Here is a 15,600-nt window from a genome sequence, read left to right on the forward strand (position 1 = left end):
TGTTTGTGTATGTGGTCTCAATTATAGTGTTTTAAGTGCTGTATGAGTCCCCTAGCCTTTTAGTTTTGTAATCCGCATGGACAGCCTAATTTAGGCTTATATTTCCTTCTGGAAACTTGGTGTCTATTTATAGATTTTTAAATACATGTTTTTATTTGAACTCCTTTTTAATTGTGCTCTTCAAGTAAGGACCATTTTGACAAATTCTAATTCATAGTACGTTTTCTAGAGAAACCTGTAAATAATTATTAACTCGTAATCAGTTTGGGAGTTTAATTAATTTTCTCAGAGAATGCAATAATGCCTTTTTAGAATTTTCAAGATCATCTTTTTGCGGGCCGGCCCCGTGGCTTGGTGGTTAAGTGCGTGCGCTCCGCTGCCGGCGGCCCAGGTTCGGATCCCGGGTGCGCACCGAGGCGCCACTCCTCCAGCCATGCTGAGGCCGCGTCCCACATACAGCAACTAGAAGGATGTGCAGCTATGACAGACAACTATGTACTGGGGCTTTGGGGAAAAATAAATAAATAAAATCTTAAAAAAAAAAAAAAAGATCATCTTTTTGGAAGGTTATTCAAGGTCTCTGAAGTATAAGAATTTGAAATATAACAAAATTATTGTTTGATCATACACTATCTGGCTTAAATTGTAAAATAATAAATAATACTATGAATTTTGAATACTTATTTATATCTTTCTGAGTTACTCTAGTAAATTGAGGAAATAGTAGTTCTTGGATTTTCCATATGCTTTCAAATATTTGATAATCTCTTATGTATGAAACCATATGGAAAATTAAAATGGCACATTATGGTTAGTAGAGGGGTCATTTCTCTTAACATTTGGGCTCTTTAATTATCTAAAGCTAGAGTTAGAGGGGGTAAATTATATTGGTTGGTATTTTATCGATTATCTTTTATGCCTGAGAGAGCAAATTCTAGATAATAAATGCACTGCCTAGAATGAGAATCCCTCACTTAGAGAAATTTGAAATAGAGTGTTATAATCAATTTCAGTGTTGTACTTCTCCAATAAATTAAAGATAAATATTCATCAAATTCACCACATCACAATTCTAGTGCAGTAGAGAATTTTGAATCATCTTATGCTATTTCAAAACATCTTCAGGGGGTTATATTCAGATTTATCTTTAATTCAACAGAGGCTGAACTCAGAAGTAATTCATTATTTAAGGACCCAAGATACTTTAGCAAACCACATTTTTAGCAAAAGTCTAATGATTGTCAATGCCATTATCTAACAACATAATTTATTTACTATAATATGATAAACTTCACACAACAATCATAAAACATGTTTATTAAGTGAAATAGAAATTATAGCTAGGGTTGCTTGACTGATTCATACACAACAGTGAACTGCCCCATGGATAGAGTGTACTTTCCATGTTTAGTTTTCATCCTGACTTCAGATGAACATTCTCATGACCTGTAAAGGTGAGCACTTTATAGATGAAGAATCAGTGCACCAGAAGATGATCCTGGAAGTATTCAGCCTCATCATCGTAGATTGAGATTGTGTGTCTCTTCTAAAATCGCTGCAAAAATAGTCGAGTTTATGCTGCTCAAACTGATTGAGAGAGAGGGAATGATAAACAGTCATTTGATGTTTATTTTCTGAATGACACTTTAAAATTGATACATATTCCAAGAGCTTTGAAAGTATTAATTGAATAGCTTCTTTGCTTCCAAATAGGCGAACACATTATAAATTTAAATCATGTCATAAATTAGCCCCTAAGCTAGCTCCAAAATATTGAGGCTAGAACACATCCATTTTTTCTTGAGATACAAATAAAACAGTTGAAATTAACCCCATACACTCACACAGATATCAAGACAATCGTTCATATATGTTTGGTGTAAGATAGCGTTTAAACAAGGGTGACTCATGGGCAGTATGTCTATTGTATGCATAGAGTGTATTGTTGGTCACTGTAGAGAAATAACAGGTTTTATCATATATAAGCTGTTGACCTTTTCTCTTGCAACTAGAGAATATCCTGGGTTCTGTGTAAATCATAATTTTCCATGGATCACGTAATACATATTGACAAGTCTGAATGTTGCTTTATGATATAGTCTCTTTTTCTACAGTCAGTTTTATCTGGGGCACAGAGGGAGCACCATCCCCCCCAGCTTTCTTCATGTAAACCAACTGCCTCTCTATTCTCCACTTTCTTTCCCCTTGTCTTTTACCTCCCCTTCTTTATATAGGCACAAGATAGTCTATGTTTTATAATTTCATATATTTTTTTGGAAACCTATGTATCCCATTCTTAATTTAAAAATTGGTATATAATGTGTTTTTAAAAATCATTCTTCCTAAATATAATAAAATAAATCTTTCTTTTTTGTGGCCTTTTGCTTCTGAGGCTCTCATTTGAATTTTTTTGGTGTGTTTCAGTGAGTCTTGATTTGTGAAGTTTTATTTTTACTATTTACAAGTGATATTTATAGCTTCAGATGTATTTTTATTGCATTGAATTAATGGTTCTGAGCAGCAATTGTTACAGCAGTCAAAAAACTTAAAGCTCTGTCTTTCAAACTTCTTATTAGGTAATGTTTCAAGAGGATGGCTATCCTATGTAATTCATCTAGAAAAGCGCCAGAGTTTTTAATGAAACAAAATGTAAGTCTGTCTGGACATAGAGTGATACTGGAAGAGGAGCTTAGTTTCTCATTCCTAGTGGGAAAATGTTTATGTTGGAGGTGACTTGCACAATGGATAGAGAGGCAGAATTCACAAATTTATTCAGTGTGTCACCTGTTTATGCTAAATGCAGGTAAACTACAAATTTGTAAGCCTTCCTAATTAGCAAAATTGTAATTAACATTAGTATTTCTAGATGAAATAATGTACTTAGGGAGAAGTCTCAATAAATGCCAGGGATCATTATTTCCTTTTTAATATAAGACCTCATGAAATTAAAATGAAAATAAAACACCTTTCATTCTGTTGTCTGGTAGGGCTTAGCTGCGTGTAATAGTCTAGAAGGTGGTTCTGTGGTTGAAATGTCAGAGGACTTGGATAACCACACATCTTCTTTCAGTGGCTGTTCAGCTGCTTGTCTGCTGGTGTTTACAGAGCAAAATGGATGGAATGCCAAGAGAAAACACCAAGTATCTGATTGGTTAAAGCACTGCACATTCCTTCCCCTGAAGTTTACACAGCAATTGAAATGGCTTCTTCTATAAATAATGCCATGCTTCCTGGTATTTCTATCATTTACAGCTTGTAGTAGCAAGAGCAGCCTCAGCACAATATGTCTTAATCCCCCCAAATGCCTCATCTATAGATAAATCATCAGAGTCCTGGCAGAATCTTGTATTGACCCTCCAAGACTTTTAGTGCCATTTCATTCGTTTTTTATTGCCTCTTCTTTCTTCTTTTTTTTTGTTTTCTAAATCCATGAGCTGAAAAGGCAGTTACAACTCTCATTTTCTTGTGAATGATGTATATATAGTTTCTTCCCCATCACGCTGTCGGGAGGAAAACTCCCCTGTTATGAAAAGCCAACCTCAGCAAATGAATCATTAAACAGATGAAAAGTCTGTTGGGGACAATCAGTGTCTTTCCTCTTAGCTGCCAGTTAACGATGACACCTAATCCTTAGCATTTACTGAGTGTAAAATAAAGGTAATTAACTATTTTATTACCAACACTTTCTTCCCTGAAGACTTCTCTGCCCCTGACTTTCTATTCACTCTTCTCTTCCTTTTCCACTTCTTCCTTTTTTTTTTTGTTTTTGGTTATTAAACACTCTTACTAAGTTCTTATCATGACTCGGGTTTTGCTAGGGGCTCAACAAAGATGACTACATCATCTTTTCTGCAGTTAAGGAACTGACAGCCTGGTAGCGTAGACAGATATGCAAACAAAGAATTATAACATTCTGTGAATATGGCAGTGATAGAGACATGAACAAACATAGCCACAGAGGAGGTATCAATTAAGTCCCGTTAGGATAGTGAGGAAAACTTTCCTGAAAGTGAAAATTTCTAGCTAAGTCTTAAAGCTTTAATAGAAATTTTGCAAGTAAATAAAGAGGTACAGAGGAAACACATAGATAAAAGCATTTCAGGCAATGGCAGCTAGAATAGTCTGCCTAGAAAAACAGGGCAAGAAGAGTGAGGTTGGGATGTAAAAGAGGACTGGAGATGTGTTTGAAGCCAGATTGTTAAGGGCTTTGTGTGCCTCTAGAACGGGGAACCTTATTCTCTGATGATGGATTGCTATCAAAGATCTTTAATAGAGGAATTATCAAATTAAATCTATGACAATAGCACATAAAATCCATTAGGGCGGGAAGTTTGTTTCATTCACTTCTAACTCCCAGAACAGAGTAGGCAAGCACCAGTAAGTGCACACTTAACAAATGTCTATCCTAAAGATTGCGTGGGGTCTGTGTGGCAGTGGAATTGCTGATGGAAGATATCAGAGATAGGGGCACCACGAGGAAACAGTTGTAGTAATCCAGGTAAGAGATAATGACAACCTGAGCAAGGGCAGTGGGCGTCAGTCTGGTGAGAGGTGCAAACTGGAGAGAGATTTTGGAGGTAGTATTCCCAGGGCTAAGTGACTAATTAGGTCTGGGGCCTCAGCAGGGAGATTAAAGAGTTGTACAAGGAGACTAGAATAACTTCCAAACAAGATAAGAAAGCCAACAGAAAATGCAGGTTTGGGGGTAAAATTGATTCTTATTTGGGGATATTCTGTGTTTGAAATCAATATAGTACATCTCTCATCTACATGAGAGATGGAGATGTAAAATTAAGATTCATCACACCAGCGTTAATAGCCAAGCTTATAGGAGCAAATGAGTTTCCTCAGAAAAAGGCTCACACAAGAAGAGGATCACTATTTATAGGGAAGATAGAGGAAAATGTACTGAAAGGAAAGAATAGAGAAAAAACAACCAGAAAAGTAAGAGAGAATTTCCGGGGAAAGTGTATATAGTCCACTCTCTCTTCTCCTTCCCCTTCCCCTTCCCAACATTCTTCTCTTGGTCTTTGAAGGCACAACAAGCTCATCTACATCAGACAACATGATTGACGGTGGAAATTTTGCTTATCTTCCTTTGTCAACTCTAGGTAAAGTTGAATCACTTAGGAATTTAATGACAGCTGATGACCAAACTCCACATTATTCATTAAAATATTTAGCAGGCAAGAGAGAGAACAGAGAATTGGTAAAGTAATCAAAATATAGGACATAACTTATTTATTGTTGCTAGCTTCTGTAGCTTGCCATGGAGAATTTTTCACTGGCGAATTTAGAACCAGAACTGGCACAGCCTGTGGAAATTTATCCATGCTGTGACTAGTTTCTCATGTTAAAGGCATTTATTCCAAAGAAAATCACCTGAGCTCCAGCCAGCAGGATATTCATGAAAGACACACATAAATGACCATGGAATTCGTCCCATGCACTCTGAGCAGCTGGGTTTTCCATCTTTTGTGTTTGTTTGTTTTCCTGAGAAAAACTCTTTGGGGGGAGAGCTCTGTTTTCTTTTGTTTTGCAACTATTGATGTGGATGGTTTGCACCAATGTTTTATGGCAAGATTCATATTTCTAATTTCTTAATGTTTATCCAGCCTGACTTTTATCTGTGCCATTTTTGAAATCAGAGTTGATTCTAGACCCAAATGGTGCAGTGTATAGATTAAGAGTATTATATGGGAATTTTGCTTAACTGGTGTATAGAAGACTAATATAAACAAACTAGCTTCAAAAAGCATAGTGCTAGATCATTCACCTCTTATTTCTTAGCATTTTGATATTGTTTCTAGGCTGCCTGCCTAATAATATGGAAATTTAATGCCAGTTCCCAAAACCTGTCTGAAAGATTTATAGGTCATTTCTCTCTTGAGAGGTTGTATATAGATCTCATAGTCTGTAATGATCAATTACCTTAATTCCACGGTAGAGAGTGCTTCAGTGTAAAGTTAATGGTTTCCGTGACTAAATCCATAAGAATAATTACTTTATTGAAACAAAAGCACAGAATAGAAAGAGCCCCCACTCCTAAGTATGCTCCTACTTCTCAGCATCAGGTATAGCTAAATAAATAGAATATTTGGTGGGACATTTAAACCAAATTTCTAAGTCTTAATGAAGTGATGCAAATGTAAGAAGTTTTTACTGTAGTCTATTTTATTGATGTTAGGTAACCAACATCATTTTGCAGTTGTCAGGTTAATATTACCCTTTTTAGGTTTATTACTATTCTTAATTACTTTCTTATTACTGCCCTTTTAAAAAGAATTTTCTCCCTCAATCTCGAAGAAACTGCCCTCTGTTTCTCTCGTGGCCATCTCCTACCAAGAAAACAATATTTTTCTTGTTTTGAACCCTTCTCTCCCAACCCCATGTGGGGAATTCTAACCTCCTCAAGCCTCCCCTAATGGTGTTGCTGTAGAATTTCTTTGTAGTAGTGGCTCATGGGCAGAATATATTTAGAAGGCGTGCCAGATTCCTCTTCTTGAAGTTTCATTTGCATAGCAAGCACAGTGCGTTCATGTCATTGTTTGTTTATTTGGGAGATATAGGGTTAAAGCTCCTCTATCCCAAGACATTTTGCCCCTTCACTACCTCCTCCTTCTACTGATGCTCAGAGGCCCCAGCAAGTTTCATGCTTGCCCTTCCATTGTCCTCTCAGATCCCAATGTTGCAATTGTCACTGCCTGCTTCAGCTCTGGGGAGTCTCTTCTGAACATCACTTAAGTGCAATGTCCTATCTCATTTCTCTACTCAAACATAGATTGGTCTGGATTGCTGCTCAAGACGTTCTTTTCATGACCTATCATGCTCCAATAGTAGAGTGAATACTTTCTATCCCATGAGTGCCGGCTGTGAAGTGTGCTTCTTTGAACTCAATATCTTTCATGGAGTTGGGTTTAGAAATCTCTTTTAGATTTTATTCTGTCTTTATTGAAAGCCCTTCGCCTTAGGCATTGCATATGTACCATACCGAGGACAATATGAGTAAAAGGCATTGTGCGCTACACCCCGTGACGCTTTTCTCCTGTTTGGCAATTATCCATTCCCATGGGACAGACTTGGATGTCTCAACCTGTCTTCCCACAGGATGCGTTCTTTCTTGAGAGAATGTCAGATGGCACACGCAGTCAGTCTCAGCGCCATCTGCTCTCAGTCTGGATGCTAGTGTGAACACTGATCAGTTTTCAAGCGGAAGCACCACCCACTTCAAGTAAATATTAATTCAAAAGGCAAATGTGAGGAAAAATCACTCTATACACTGGGTATAAATAGATGTTTTGTTTTTCTTATTTAGTTGTTTGTTTATATGCATTATTTAAGGAATATGTGTGTACTAGCTTTCCTTCACCCACATAGATTGTTGATTGTAGCGGCAAATGTGACCCCAAGATATTATCAAGGTTCGGTCATCTGTCTATAAGCCAATGTTATGGAATTATATATTATTGTTATTATCATTATTCCTAATTTTAAAAAAAGAAATAACTGATTTTATGATACAAGTCATAATTTACCAGTATTCAAATATCTAAAGAATTGGAGACAAAAATTTAACAGATTATCAAAAAAGACAAAACGGAAACAATTTAGTAACGAGCTTGATGTCCTTTATTCAAAGCAAAACAATCCATGGATTGGGGGAGTGCAGTACCTCACAGGCAGTGGAGCGCTCTTTCCAAGGGATTTGGGGCGAGAGTGAATTTTATAGCGTGGGAGAAACCAACGCCGTAACAGGGTGTGGAGGCCAGGGATTGGCTAGGAGGTCGGGGATTTCCTTCTAAGACTGGCAGGTCCTGTTTTCTAGGGTAAGATAAGCTAGCTAAACTGAATTGGAGGATTGTGGTTGGTGTTAGATTGCCTTGACGGTGAGGCATTACCTGAAGTGCAGGTGACTTAGGTTTAGATTTGTGACCCGCGCCTGGCTGCTGGGGCGGCCTCCGTTTTGTGGCTCCCGATACATGAATTAACGTTCTCACTAATATTAACACTGAAGCATGCGGCTTTCCACTTCTCCTCTCTCCCTGTGCCTCTCATCTTACTGCTTTTCTCATTCCTTTTTGTTCCTGCTCACCCCACTCTTATGTTTGTTCTTTCTCATTCTTCATTTATGGTATTTTTTCATCACTTACTCTTCTTCCTATGTTTTTCCAATTTTCTTCCTTTCTTTTTTCAATTTGATGAGCAGTCAAATTGATAGGTAGGGGGGCCAGCCCCGTGGCTTGGTGGTTAAGTGCGCGCGCTCCGATGCTGGCGGCCCGGGTTCGGATCCCGGGCGCGCACCGAGGCATCACTTCTCCGTCCATCCTGAGGCTGAGTCCCACATACAGCAACTAGAAGGATGTGCAGCTACGACATACGACTATCTACTGGGGCTTTGGGGGAAAAAATAAATAAATAAAATCTTAAAAAAAAAAAAAATTGATAGGTAGAGCAAGAGAAGTGATGGAGGGAAAGAAATGTTCAGGAGAAGATCAAGTTTTGTGCATGTTTGTGTGTCCACTGTGAGTTGAGAAGGGAGTAAAGACGGAGCAGGCGTACAACGTTTCCTCTATAGCAATTTATGGCTCACTTTTTTTTTTTTCAGTTCCGTTTTTTTGTTTGTTGGTTTTTTATTTTGGGGGGGGTGGGTTTTGGTGTATTTTTGTTTGTTTTAGGAAAGGTCTCTGAAATTGGCTCCAAAAACATTAAATTGCTACTATCTCCCTTGAAGTGCCTTATTAACTATTATCATTATTTTTATTATTGTTATTAAGCCAATTATTATACTCTTGTTTGAAGAACAGTCAATAGAAAAAAGTCATCTCTGTCTTACACGTGGAGAAGGTAGGCTCAAGGGAGTTTCAGCAACTCCCAGTGGTACATGGCTGCTGGACACAGGACTATCTGACAAAATTTCAGCATATTTGCTTGACCTGACAACAGTATTTTATTCCTCCGCCTTTTGCACAGATCACTAGCAGCTCCGTGCCTAAACATGGGTGCACATACCCTCTTAGATACGGATTTATATCCACATGGCCACCCGCTCTTCATAGATTAAAGAACGAGATGACTGCCTCAGGCTGGAGCTAATGAGATGCCCATTCTGAGTAGAGTTAGTCTAAGATACAGGTAAAATAAAAAATGCATTTGGTAAATCATTTAAAAAGAAGAATGTCAGGATGTGAACATGAATAAAGACTGAAGCACTTTCAAAAACACACATCAAACCAGGATAGTTGAATGGCTGGCACAGTTGGGATCTTGTTGGTTCACCACTTATCTTAAGAAAATACAAACATCCAGAAAGAAGTTAAAGAATTATTCCAATCAGACTTGTAGGGATTTAATTTGTATATAAGGTTTTTAAATGGCTGAAGGTATAACTGTGTGGAATCCTGTATTAAAAAAAAATTAATCAGATAACTTTTCTGGGAATTTTTAAAGCACAAGCTTATTAGTAAACGTGTTTAAGGTCAAATCTACTCTTTGCTTCATTTTGAGAAATCCCTATTTTGTGAAGAAAAAAGTCTTTAGAGGGAATAAAAAGTCCTATGCAAAATAGATAGCTTGAAATGCATTTATAGAGTGCAAATAAGAAGAGAACAAAACCTTATTGGTAACTAAAATAGAATTTCACCTCCCTTGCATTTGGGGCAAGGTCAGTTAATCAGTAAATGACTTTGGTTGTGTTAACAGCACTGTTCAGTCGGACTTTCAGGTCCTATCTTTGCTTCATCCACACACTTCCAGAGGTCACTATTTCTTTTCTTTACTTTTTTATGACTATTTCCATTATGTAGAAACAGAATCAACAAGGAAAAAGAAGATAGAGAAATCATTTTTTTAAAAGTCAAGGGGCATTAAGATAGTATCTAGTGATAAAGAAATGAGACTAGTATTATGTGGCAAAAATAATAAGTTCTGGAGACAAAATGTACTTTGAGATATCATCTGGGCAACTCCCAGGTATAATTAAATTTAAACCAAACAGTAAATTAAAAGTCTAGCTTCTTTCCACTGCTATCCAAAATCCCCAAATATCCTTGAACTTCAGCGTCTCCATCTGTAATATATGATACCCATTTAAAAGTAGTCCATATCCATCAAGATGATATGTAAAAGCTGTGATGAACCTCAGATAATAAAGATATTCACAGAATAATGACAATCATAAAGATATTAGTGTAGTAATATCTACTAAGTTATACAACATTAAAATGACTAAAATAACAAAGAAACCAGAAGAACAATAAGAACGTGTATATTAAAATGCTTATGTTGTCAACCTGTGGTGCAATGCAAAATTGGAGTAATCACAACGATTATTGAATAGAAAACTTAATATAATGGTCTGTAACGGCTGTTTGACGATGCCTACCTGCTAATCTATACATTTATGTATTCTTAATATTGAATATTTCCTTCCTTTCTATCAGTATATTTTCTTATCTTAACTATTTAGGATAGATCAATTCAACTGACAGTTTGGGAAGTAATAGAGTATGCAGCAAGCACAATTAACATGTATTTACATGAAAAACTAAGTAATGTGTGGAATTGAAAGTTGCCTTGTCCTGCAGATCATTTTTAATACCAATACTTTCTTCGTACAGAAGAAAGAGTGTTCCTGGCACCACGAAGTCACAAGATTCTCCTGGGGACCAGAAATGCTGAGGCGGGGCTTACAGACCTGATACCTGTGTATTGAACAAAATCAATCTTCCAAATTCCATTCATGTTTGAATTTCATGTTGATTTTTGCTTGCAATAGCAGAAAAGGACAAGTTCCTTTAGAAAAAAGAACAGGTACCCATAGGATAAGCTTATATAACATCATAGCCATACAGTTGAAGCCATCTTCACCACCACATTTGGACTGGTAGATGTTTAGTTAATTAGTCCACTTAAAAATTCAATTAAATTGGAGAACTGTGAGATAATACATACATAGGGTAGACATTTTATACCAGTTTAAAACATTTAAGTATATATGCATTTGCCAATTTTGATGTGAGACCTAGTTCTTTTCTTTGAGTGGGGTTCAAATGATTGGTCTTCTGCCTGTCTTTTTTGCATAAGTTGCCTCTATAATTTATCACTTGTAATTTCCAGATTCAATTTCTTTACAAATACATTGGTAAAGTAATGTGAGCTCAGCAGCCTTCTGGATTGCTGTGATTTGTTTTTAAAGTCAGGTATACTGAGATATGATTTTTTTTAAACCAATAATTACTGTTGTTTTGTCCACATCTAATTCATAGTAATTTTATTTTATGTCAATCCTGTATAGCAAAGCATTAATCTAGTTTTCATAGAAATACCTCTCTTTGTTTTTGCATCCATATTTGAACACTTCATATTTATACCCTATAAAATAATATTTATGAAATTGAGCTCCTCAGACCATTTGTTCATAGGTGTTGGAGGGGGGTAAATGTTTTCAGATTAAATAAGTTTAGGAAAGGCTAGTGTGTAGCAAGTTCTGCAAGTTTCTTGACCAAATAACTTTTTGATGACATTTGAAACAAATCTGACTTACATAAATGAGTTTGACAACAAGCAGAACTTACCCCGCTGGTGAGAGCAGAAGTGAACAGACATGTAAAAAAGGAATTAGGCACAAAATTTAGGGTGCTATGAGTAACAATAAACCTGTTTTGTAGAGGACAATGGAGCACATTGGTTATCCAATGCATTCATGAGATAAAAGTTAGTGAAGAAACTCTCTTGTAAATTAGTTTTTATTATGTCAAGGCTGCAAAACTTCTGTGTCCTGTAGGTTTGTCTACTGAGGTATGTAGAATTGTCTTCATCCATAAACTGCAGAGTAGATACTCCAGAATTACTCTATTCTGGATGGCATACAACCATTCTCAAGGTCCTATCTCTTTCTTTCTTTCATGTCTCTTTATGTTTCTGTTTCTTTTCTTTTCTTTTTTTTTTTTTAAAGATTTTATTTATTTATTCTCCCCCCAAAGCCCCAGTAGATAGTTGTATGTCATAGCTGCACATCCTTCTAGTTGCTGTATGTGGGACGCGGCCTCAGCGTGGCTGGAGAAGCGGTGCGTCGGTGCGCGCCCGGGATCCGAACCCGGGCCGCCAGCAGCGGAGCGCGCGCACTTAACCACTAAGCCACGGGGCCGGCCCTCTGTTTCTTTTCTTTGTCTTTTATTGTTTTTTTCTATTTGGCAAAACTTTGTCTACAACTACATTTTTAATTTTCATGATTAAGCCTCCTGGCCCCATAAATGTTGTTTATTTTCTTGGGGGTACTCAAGGTAAAGATGTTGCTAATCCTCTATGGAAAGCACAGTAAATTTTGCTCCCAAGAGGAGCAAAGGTAGTTCCTAAGTGACTCTAAACTTTTCACACAACAGCATATTTTCCTGATACAAAAATATGATGAATGAGTTACTTAAATGCACATTTCCCTACCAAGTCATCTAAGGATGGCTTTGGTGGTGGCTTTCAAATGGGTGTATGTTATGGTCTTACTGATATGTAAGACTATTTTGTGTCAGCAGATTTGAACCCTTCATATGTGTATAATACAAAATGTTAGTATTTGTGAAACTGCGTTCCTCAGATCGTTTGTCCATAATTAAAGGGGGAGTAAGTGTTTTCAAATCAATTAAGTTTAGAAAATGCTAGTGTACACCACATTATGCAAGTTTCTTGACTGAATAACTTTTCAGAGTTTTTAATATGCTGATGTACATTGTGTATCTCTCAAGGGGGGGTATAGTATTATATTTTTCCCAAATTTACTTTATCTGCCAACCCTTTTTTCCTGGATTACCTATTACATTTTTAGGAATAAGGAAAAATTAAAGTATCCAATCAGTTGGCTAATGAGAGAGGAGTGATGAGTGGAAGTACTCTAACTGGTAGCAAGTTATACTTTTGTGATTGAGAAGGAACAGGAAAGGTCAAAATGGGGCAAGAGCTGTAAAGGGAAACTTTATGGTATTCAGGGTGGCTGAGTTGGAGAAACGAATGTAAAATTGGGTCTGAACAAAATTAAGTTGCTGTTACCTTCCTTGAAATGTGTTCTTATTAATTGTTACCGTTATGATGGAGAAACCCAAGATTATGTGGACCTCTTCATAAAACTAGCTACTTTTTAAAACAAGGCAGTCATGAAGAAGAATAGTCTAATTCTCAGTCATGGAGAAAACGGGAGCACAGTGAGTGTCAGTGCTCTGACCAGTGACCAGTGACTCTTGGATGTCAATGAAGTACTCAGTATTTCTACATCTCAGTTATGTCATCTGTATGATAGACATTGTAAAACCTACATTGCAGGATTATTGTGAGAATAAATAAAATAAAATGTGTGAAAATGCCAAGCACAGTGCTCGGCATATAGTGGGCATACAATAAATATTACTTTTCTCTTCTGTTTACACTCCCAATATGCCCTCTTTTCCAGCCATGGCCTACATTCTTAAAGACAAAGTTAACCTTTCACTATTTATGCATATACCTTAACTTGCTAAGTGCAGTCACCTTATTTTCTCTTGGTAAAAGGAATCTTTTCAGGGCCAATTACTTAATTTCTTCTAGGGAGATCATACTTTCTAATTTGTTTTTGGTACTAGAAATATATTATTTCTATATATTAGAAAATATATTAGAAATATATTAGAAAAAATAAGAAAAATAAATGATTTACCAATCTGAGTTACAGATCAATCCAAGGCAATTATTTATGTCACAGACACCTGCCTTCATTTTAACTTGCTGTTATTCCTTCATGTTGAAGGAGGAGAAGTAGGAAGAAAGTTATGGTGATTTGTTTCTTGTCAGAAACCATTGTGGAAAACCACGGAGCAAAAAAGTAAGTGACAAGAACCTAGAAACCATAAGAAATCTCCTTCCTCACATTCCAATTACCTATCACATAGTAGACTGGTAGAATATTTGACGGGTGACCAGATTCTTACACAGTGTTTTAGAATCCTAAACATAATAACACATTGAAAACTTGAGTAGGATCAATAACATTTGTTAGGTGATAGTTTGCCTTCTTGAGAGGTACATTTTATTTATTCAGCGAGGACCTTGAGAACATACATGGGAAAGTAATTAAGCCAAATAACTTACCAGTTGCTTTAACAACTTTATTGTATAAGTGCTCCTTCAAGAATGTTCAGCTTGCAGCCAAGGGGTAATTTGTTTGACAAACAGAAAGTAAATATTTATTGTAGCCTTACTAACCAGAAAAGATGATTCAGTCTGTTGGCAATCTGTTTACCAAATTATAAATGGCATTTGGGTTATACTGACTAGACCCTATTCTTCAGGGCGTATTTAATATGTAACACTTCCATTGTGGCAGAGACTCCTGAAGATATTTTAAATCTCTGTAAACTAAGACGGTGTGTAGGATTAACAACTGTAGCCTACTGGTCTGTCTCATTTAGAGATTATGATATTTTCTTTCCCAGGAAGTTTTGTTTCCAAGTGGTCACATTGAGTGAATCCATTGCCTTCACACTTCTACATTCCAGTGTAGGTTGATACAACACTGTAGTTCCCTGTCTCAAATAACCTTCCAGCTTTTAACTGGCCACTCACTTAAGGTTGGCTGAGAGAAGAAAATAAAACCTTCATGGTCTGGTAATCATGGTCTGGTAATCTTCAGTTGTACTTATTTGTAATGTGTTCCCCTTGGGCTGGGTCACAAATCTGTTTTTCAAAAGCCCATCAGTACTGTCTGGAACAGAATGCCAGCAAAGCCAGTTAGATGTGACCCGTTTTGAAATTTGATGAAAACTTAAAACCTTCTAGTTGAAACTGATCTGGGCTTTGGTGAAGGGTGTAACTATTTTGTCTCCTATCCATTTGTTTGTTTCTTCTTCCTCCAGTAAACAGTTTATTTTCATGAAAGCTTTAAGAATGATCAACTGAGAATGTAGTTGAGGGTTTATTGGAAAATATTTCTCCTTCTGATTTATTGAAAAGATCAAAAACGTTGTGTTTAATTTGTTCTTAAATGAGAAACTTTGTACACTTTTATACTCCGTGAGAGAGGGGAGCAAGGTCAAAGAATTTTTCTAATTAACTGAACACTTTGATCTTTGGTCAAAAGCATCTAATATCTAAAAATCTTCTGATGGATGCTGGATCTGTGGCAATGCTAAGAACCCTGGTATGTATTAGATTTGGTTTTACTGCAGCTATGCTATCACAATTTAAAACTGAGCTTTTAGGGGCCGGCCCGGTGGCGCAAGCGGTTAAGTGCGCGCGCTCCGCTGTGGCGGCCCGGGGTTCACTGGTTCGGATCCCGGGCGGGCACCGACGCACTGCTTGGCAAGCCATGCTGTGGCGGCGTCCCATATAAAGTGGAGGAAGATGGGCACAGATGTTAGCCCAGGGCCGTCTTCCTCAGCAAAAAAAAAAAAAAAGAGGAGGATTGGCGGATGTTAGCACAGGGCTGATCTCCTCACAAAAAAAAAAAAACTGAGCTTTTAATTTTTGTTTTTATTAAAAAGCTTATGGCTTGTTCACCTCAGGGTTCTTATATTATAGCGGTCATATTTTGGTGTGTTCTCTACAGAATGTAATGACACTGGATGGCTTAGCCCAATAAGT

General features: G+C 36.9%; 1 protein-coding gene across 4 annotated transcripts in view; it reads left to right on the plus strand.

Moving 5' to 3' along the window:
• ARHGAP24 (Rho GTPase activating protein 24) overlaps positions 1-15,600 on the plus strand; it is a 485,346-nt gene that overhangs the window by 374,292 nt on the left and 95,454 nt on the right. The window lies entirely within an intron of this gene.

This window comes from Ceratotherium simum, chromosome 8, assembly GCF_057802395.1.
Source record: "Ceratotherium simum simum isolate JZ-2026a chromosome 8, ASM5780239v1, whole genome shotgun sequence".
Lineage (NCBI taxonomy): Eukaryota > Metazoa > Chordata > Mammalia > Perissodactyla > Rhinocerotidae > Ceratotherium > Ceratotherium simum.